Below are 6,829 nucleotides of genomic sequence, written 5' to 3'. Positions count from 1 at the left end.
GAATTCATCCTCAGGTTTAAAAGACGGAGTCCAAGTCCCCAGGAGTATAGGGCAGGTACCATGCACGTACTTGAGGACGAGAGCAGTGCCTCATAGGATCCAGCACCATGCGTGCCACGGAATTGGTCCTCCCCATCTATTTGGTATTTAACTCAACTGGTAATGAGGGACAAATGGACCTAAAAAACTGGAAATACATGGAGGCATCAAGTCCAAACTCCTCGTTTGCCGCATGAGGAAGCTAAAATTTTTTTTTAGATGTCTTACCTGAGATCATGTTGTTAGGGAAGGCAGTCTTGTGCATACGTTCTTTCAACCCCCACTCAGTGGAATAAAAATGGACCTTACACCTGGAACACTTTCTCACCAAGAGATAGAGTCCTCCTAGCCTGTGCTGGGCTCATCATCCTGTGTAGGAAAGTCTTTCTCTGTCTCAAACTCAACGCGTGCTCCTTTATTCTACCTAAGTGTGTGCCTCTTATGGCATCTGGCCAACCCCACTGCTGTATTTCCTAGTGAGGGGGTGAGGTGCTTTTGCTGCAGCACAGGAGGGATGTGAGCGGGCCAACTGCCTTACATTGGCTGCTGGGAGGGACCCAGTGGTCATGGGCAATCAACGCCGACTACTGATGTTGCTCTGTCTCTTTTCTCTGTGAATAAAGTATTGTTCTTTCTAGTGCTTGACTGCACTGTATTTTCCTTGGCAATGGTGATTCCAAGGTATAGTGAGCAGAAGTGCTCAGACTTCTACTTTGGATAACAGACAACAGATGCCACTTGCTCCACACACATAACTCATTGGTTTGCAGATTCTGATATGCTAGGTAGCGCCCTGTGGCCCTTTCCTCCTGGTATTCATGCCTCTGTGTAGTCTCTTCCTTACTAGTACGGGCTGGACCCAGTAACTTGTTTCTAACTCATAAAATACTGAGATCTGTTTGCAAAAAGACTCTGGCTTCTGTTTTACTCACCTTGCTCTCGCTGTCTTGTTCTCTCACTTGACTCTGATAGAAGCCAACTGGATGTTGTGAGTTCCCAATGGAGAGATCTACATGGCAACAGCCGGAGAGAACAGCCAGGGAGAAACTGAAGCCCTCAGTTCAACAATTAATGAGGAATTGAATCTTGCTAACAACACAGGAGTGATGGTAGAAGCAGATCGTCCCTAAGTCAGGACTTCAGATGAGACCACTGCCCGGGTCAGCACTTCGATGACAGCTATGGGACTACAAGAATGAGAAGCCAGGTAAGATATGTGTGGACTCCTGACTGGAAGAAATGATGAAATCATAAATGTTTATTCCTTTAAGTCAGTAAGTTTTGGAGGAATTTATGCCACCACCGATGACTAAAACATCAGGATTAGGAGTGGACCTGAAGGTTTTTCTGCTTCAACGTAGACAAATTTGCTGATAATGTTTAGAAAAACTATCTTCTGAGCATTATTTTTCCCAGTTACTTCTATTTTCCTGCCTATTTTCCATTTATTTTAAAACTTCCTCTTTATGAAGTCAATCTGTCTGTTTTACTACCAAGAGAGTTTTTTATTTCTTTTACTTCTGTTGGCAAAGTTCAGGACCGGTCCTGTACTCTCAATTATAGACAACGGAAGCAAGGCACAGCAGGCCAAAATGTGTATCCAGGGACTATTTTGTTAGATACATATCAGATATATCTAGCTTAGGACTCCAGAAAGACTCAAACAAGCTGAAAAACAAGAAATAGAAAAGATCTAACAGTTCGCCCATCAGGTATATGTCCCCTTCCTCATTTCCCATTGAAGCTGTGCTCTTCCCTATGTTTTCAACAGATCTCACATTTAGTTTGGTAGTTTGAGGCTTCCAGGTAGGGGTTCTGGGTTCCCTCTCATCGGTTTGGTATCTAAACCTGGGCAAGTCCTTAGCTTTGCTGTAACTCTTTTTTCCTTCTCACAGGTAAAAATAATATACCTTGGGAGAAAATTTAGAAATCTTTGGAGAAAAATGATTGCTGAAAAATATCTGTTCAGTCATCCTGCTAATTACATTATTATATTATATTAGTACAGAAAATGTGTGCATTCATGTCATTGCACTACTATGGTTATAGTCATAATTAATTGCAGTATCTATTGACAGCCCCTACTAAATTTTTTGACAGGTGAGAAGCTTCTTTTCCCTCTATAGTGTTCTATATACCATTTACTCCATTTTAACCCAAAGTGCATAGAAGCTGATCTTACCACTGGCAATAATATACCCATAAATTACATTAGTTAAGAGTTAGTATCTGTAATCATGATACACTTTTGACCAAGTTAGCCCAACAAAAAAAATATATATTAGCATATTATTTTAGTATTAATAAATAATAGTTGTTTTTAAATAAATAAATAAATAAATAAATAAATAAATAAATAATATGACTAAATAAAAATATAAATAAATAAATAAATAAATAAATAAATAATAGTTGGTTTTAGAATACTTATTGTTCGGATAATTCCCAAGTGACCCACTCGCTGCATTTATTAATTTTTTTTGAAAAGTAAAGATGCATGTGATAAATTAAGTTTATTGCTGTAAAAGGATATAAGAATAGATTTTAACTTGACTTTAAATACTTCGAAAAAGCAATCCTTGAAAGAGATCGCCTCAGTTCATATAACCCATGTATTAAACTACAATATATCTGATTACATGGAATGTAATCACAATGCAATTTTGTTTTCTCTTCCCTCGCCCCTTCAGAATGTATTCAGTGGAAATAGTTTTTTCTTTATTCTTATTCATGACTCTCCTGGTTCATTTTGAGAAACAGAACATCCTACAATCACAAGTCAAAAGCACAGTTGTGATTAAGTCACAAGTGTCCAGGCTCTGGTGATAATGATAACATCATACTTGTTATAAAGGAAAACTTTCCCCTTTCTAGAATCCTAGATGTGGGTTTGGGTCCTACTGTGAGCCCGCCATTACCATAGAGGAAGGACCTATGATCCTTCCCTCTTTCCTTCTACTTCATTTCTACTAGAAGTTGTTCCTGACCCAGCCGGGGGCCGACAAAGGGGAAGAAGCAATAAGGGGAAGCAGGATGTTCTGACCTGACTGGGATTGTTAGAAGCTGCCTGGTGCGCCCTGGGCTGCAGGTGTCCAAGCCGACTTTCTCTCACATGTTCCTCTGAGTCTCTCACAAAGTGATCCTTCTGACTGGCTGCTCCTGACATTCACTCTGTCTCCTCCCTGCTGGAGTCCCACACGGGGAAGTCCCTTTAGGTGGGATCCCCTGCAAAAGGAACTAACAATCAGAATAAGAGCTCCCCATCTACTCCCTGATATTCTCTCAGATTTAACCTGCTACTGGAAGGTCATTTATGGACTCCCAGAACAGCCCTCAAGTCTGTGGTACAGGTCCTTACCAAGAGTCGGGCACCACTGTGTCCCATGACTGCAAACACCCGTCTCCCACTCCCCAAGTGGCCCCTGGCAGTCCCCTCGCTCAGCTTGGTAAGCAGAGGGAAATGTCTTCTACTTTCCCCTTTATCAGAAGACCTCAGAGCTCACTTCCCTCTGAACAAGGTCTCTTCATAAAATCTTCATCAGCCAAAACCTTCTTTTATTTTTAAAGATTTTACTTATTTATTCACGAGAGACCCAGAGAGAGAGAGATGCAGAGACACAGGCAGAGGGAGAAGCAGGCTCCCTGCAGGGAGCCCAATGTGGGACTCGATCCCAGGACCCCGGGATCACGACCTGAGCTGAAGGCAGATGCTCAACCACTGAGCCACCCAGGGGTCCCTCAACCAAAACCTTTTTATTCCCCTGGAATGGATGTGGGCCAAGAGCTGTGAAGCCATTTTTAACTCCGTTCCTTAGAAGAAGTTGTCTACTCAGTTTGAAAAGTCGTATCAATTGTAACTTGCTTCCTCATCAAAATTCCCAACTTAACATACCCAATAGAACGAGCTGAACTCTAATGAAAAAGTCGAGTGATAAGTAGATCCATGATTCTATAAAACTCAGATGTTCTCATGTGTCCTTGGACATTGAAAGCTGCTCTACTGAGAACACACACATTGAAAAAGACATAAGGTTAGTACATACTTCTTTGAGCCGATTACAGGATAAACATAAAAATGCCCCCTTCTGACACTTTAGATACCAAGGTTCGGCCTAGGTCAAAATCTTATGGCTAAGTTATAAATTCCAGGGAAGCATTATTCTTGAAGCATTGACACAGCTTAAAAGGGAGCTGCTGAGCCCGGCAGTGGGAAAATAAGGAACACATCCCAAGTCGCGCAAGAGCAAACTGTGAAATGTATCTAACAAGGGATTTTTAAAACTATAATGAATGTTTCCTAGGCATCATATGTTGGCAGATGCATTGCTTAAAAAAAAAAATAATAATACATCACTCAGGAAACCATTTTAAGGCGATTTAAGTAATTGCATATGGGCTCTTGAGCGTTCCCATTATCTGCTGCTGCATAATAAAGCACCTCAAAACTCAGTGGTTTAGATCAGAAGCATTCATTTCATCCCAGCTCTGTAATCGAGGCTGGGCTCAGGTAGGTGGCTCTTCTGGTCTAAACGGTGGTCACGCACGCGGCTGTAGTCATCCAGGGTTGACTGCAACTGGAAACACAAGATGGCTTCATTCACAGGTCTGTCACCTTGACTAGGATGACTGGAACCACTGGGAACATCCTGGATCCCCGAAGCAGAGTGACCAGAATTCTTTGTGTGGCAACCTAGGGTTCCAAGAGAATATTGCTGGAAGCCACCAGGTCTCTGAAGGCCTCCACACAGAACTGGCACATCCTTACTTTTACGGCATTCTACTAGTGGATATAAGTCATAATGCCAGCTCAGATCCCAGGGGATGGGAAATGGATTTTTCTTCTAGATGGAAAGAATGGCAAAGAATTTATAGCCATCTTTATTCACCACTTGAATTTTTGAAGAAAACAGCCGACTTTGTTATCTGTGCTAAATACTAGAGATGAATACTCTCTCTACAATGCTGGCCAACTGATGATCTCAGAAATCAATTTCAGCAACATTTATCAGTAAAAAGGAGAGAGACTTCATACAAACAGATGGTGATAGTGTGTGTGAGACCAAAGAAAAAAACTAAAACACATACATAGGGAATAGCTAACACTGGAGGAGGCACACGGTGCATTCCCCGCCACCACCAGCTCTGCTTTTCTTACACATCACCATCATCATCATCATCATCATCATCATCATCATCATCCATCCATCCTGAGCTCTGTCATCCTCCTAGCAATATCCCACTAAGTCCTTAATCTTTCATTGATCCTTCCTTCCATGCATCCATCCACTGCGCTAGATCTCAGGGATATAAAAATAAACAACGCTCAGTCAATTCCTTCCAAGAAACCCACAATTCTGTAATTACAACAAAATTTAGGAGTGATGGAACGGAGCCAAAGAGGGCTCTGCAGGGCTGTGGTGTTAGATTAGATTCCTAGAGTCCATAATCCAGTCTTCTGAGAGATGATCAGGAGTCTATCGGGCACATAAAACACGTACAAAGTCAGGGCGTCAAGAAAAAATTTTAGTGCTCAGAAAACTGAGAGTAGTCCAGTGTGAAGGGAGGACGTAGGATATATAAGGAATAAAGTGATGCTAAAGCTAGAGATGTAAGCAGGATTTCATATGTCTTTCTAGGAGACAGTAATTTAACCCAGGTAAGTAGGGAGTCACTGGACAGAAGCAGCCCCTCCAAGCATCTGAGCCGTTGAGGTCATTTTCTTTCTTCTTCTTGAGCACCACCAGTTCTAGTGTCTCCCCCTCAGGGAATAACAGCACAGACAGATAATATAAGAAGTGGTTCTCGATGCCTTCAGATGTCATTTAACTACCTCTCTTGAAAATCTTTCCTTCTCAGTTTCAGGTAATGGGGACACTATGGCTATTTATGCACAAGTGGCCTAGTGTGTGGGTTTTCCTGGAGGCAGTTGTTAGGATTATTAATGTCCCACGTAGAACTGGAATCAGAGCAATGGAGGCAGAAAAAGTGAAAGAAGCAGATAAAATAGAAGGAAAGGGAAATGTGACATGCCTTAATGCCAAAGGCATAAAAATCAATTCCTTTGTTCTGCTCAGTGAAATACAGAGACAGTGGTTTAACACCCCAGCAGAACAAACACAATGTGTGTAGTCAGAGTTAGTCGAGGGGTAATCAGGGAGGGTAGTTCATAAAGATGAAACTGTAATTTACATTAATTACCATAAGCCACATCCGTTGTCTACCAACTACATCGCTGGCACATTAAGAGACAAGAGCCGTAGGTATAGTGACAAATGAAGTAAACTCGATTCTCCTGCTCCCTTGGTGCTTCCCATTATTCTCCCAATTGGTGTTTGAAGGAAACCTTGAAATTCATTGTCAAGACCTGATTTCCTAACAAAGTGAGAGGTAAGGAATGGCACTATCCCTGGGGAACTGAAGAATTAACAAAAGCTCCTCCCAACCTTGGGTTGGCTGAGATGCTGTTAGGACTTACACATTGTCACTACATGGGTTTTTTTCCTTTGTCTGGAAGAGGAGGCAGTGACTTGATGAGGAGGGGAGAAGGTCAAGAAAACTATTGTTGGAGGCTGGTACCGAATAAGGCTGAGGGCTAGGGCTTCTCTTCTGTCCTCTACAGGAAAGAACACTCTCTCTGAGCGTCACTGTGGACTTAAACCTAAAGTATACCATGACAAGATGAATGGGGTCATTAGGGGTATATCTAGCACACGCTATTCAGTGGAAAGTAAATACTGTAAAGTTCCTCAGTCCATGAAGTCTACAATTCTTCCCACTTCAAAGAGAATTT

General features: G+C 41.9%; 1 long non-coding RNA gene across 1 annotated transcript; it reads right to left on the bottom strand.

The window, feature by feature from the left end:
- Positions 1–957: 957 nt before the first annotated feature.
- On the bottom strand, positions 958–4,039 carry LOC144315285 (uncharacterized). The gene is made up of 3 exons (XR_013381029.1): positions 3,932–4,039; positions 3,083–3,264; positions 958–1,226 (listed from the first exon to the last, which is right to left on the bottom strand). It is a non-coding gene; the product is annotated as an uncharacterized LOC144315285 (long non-coding RNA).
- Positions 4,040–6,829: the final 2,790 nt, after the last annotated feature.

This window comes from Canis aureus, chromosome 6 (assembly GCF_053574225.1).
Source record: "Canis aureus isolate CA01 chromosome 6, VMU_Caureus_v.1.0, whole genome shotgun sequence".
Classification (NCBI taxonomy): Eukaryota; Metazoa; Chordata; class Mammalia; order Carnivora; family Canidae; genus Canis; species Canis aureus.
This window is presented reverse-complemented; position numbering and strand designations above follow the sequence as displayed.